Raw genomic sequence first — 719 nt, 5'->3', positions numbered from 1 at the left:
GCAGAGGACGCCCGAGAGGCCCCTTCCGGATCTCGTCCCGTCCCCGGCCGCCCCCCCCCCCCCCCCCCCCCCCCCCCGCCCGTCCCCGCCCGCGCCCGCGCCCCTCCCCCGGGGGGAGTGTGGCCGAGGGCGCCGCGCGCGAACGCGCCCAAATGGGTGCAGCACAACAGGGCGTAGGCGCGGCCCGGCGCTGTCCCCTCCAGGCAGGTGAGCATCCTTGGCGGCGGCGGTGTGTGTATGTGTGTGTGTGTATGTCGTCTACGCGAAAGCCCCCGCACACCGGCGGAGGGGGGTCGCGGTTGCGTGCGGAGAAATACCCATCTCTCCCACGGCCAGCGGGTCGGCCAGAGACACGGAGGCCGGGGAGACCGGGGGGGGGGGGGGGCTGGGGGCCCGGCAGAAGAGGCGCCGGGGCACGGGGACTGGGGGGAGGACGATGCCGACTGTGCACCCCCGCCGGCTGCGCTGCGTCCCGCCGCGTCCCGGCCACGGCCCTCACGGCGCTGGCTCTCAGCCACCCGGGCTGGTTGCCCGGCGCGAGGGAGCAAGGATGCGAAAATGGCCGAGAGAGGACGGGGCGAGAGAGAGCGCGTGCGAGAGGTATGCATCTCTCGTGGCCCCGGGCATGCTGTAGCAGGGTTCTCACGGATCCAGTCTTACGTCAAAGGAGTGAAGCTTTGACGGAAGCTATACCGGAAATCTTACTACTGGTTAGGGAC

General features: G+C 72.0%; 1 protein-coding gene across 1 annotated transcript in view; it reads left to right on the top strand.

Moving 5' to 3' along the window:
* Window positions 1-719, top strand: part of H696_01467 (hypothetical protein) — a gene marked incomplete at both ends in the record, with an annotated part of 4,572 nt that overhangs the window by 1,878 nt on the left and 1,975 nt on the right. The gene's annotated exons all lie outside the window — the stretch shown is intronic.

The sequence above is a fragment of the Fonticula alba genome (genome assembly GCF_000388065.1).
Source record: "Fonticula alba strain ATCC 38817 unplaced genomic scaffold supercont2.2, whole genome shotgun sequence".
NCBI lineage: Eukaryota > Rotosphaerida > Fonticulaceae > Fonticula > Fonticula alba.
This window is presented reverse-complemented; position numbering and strand designations above follow the sequence as displayed.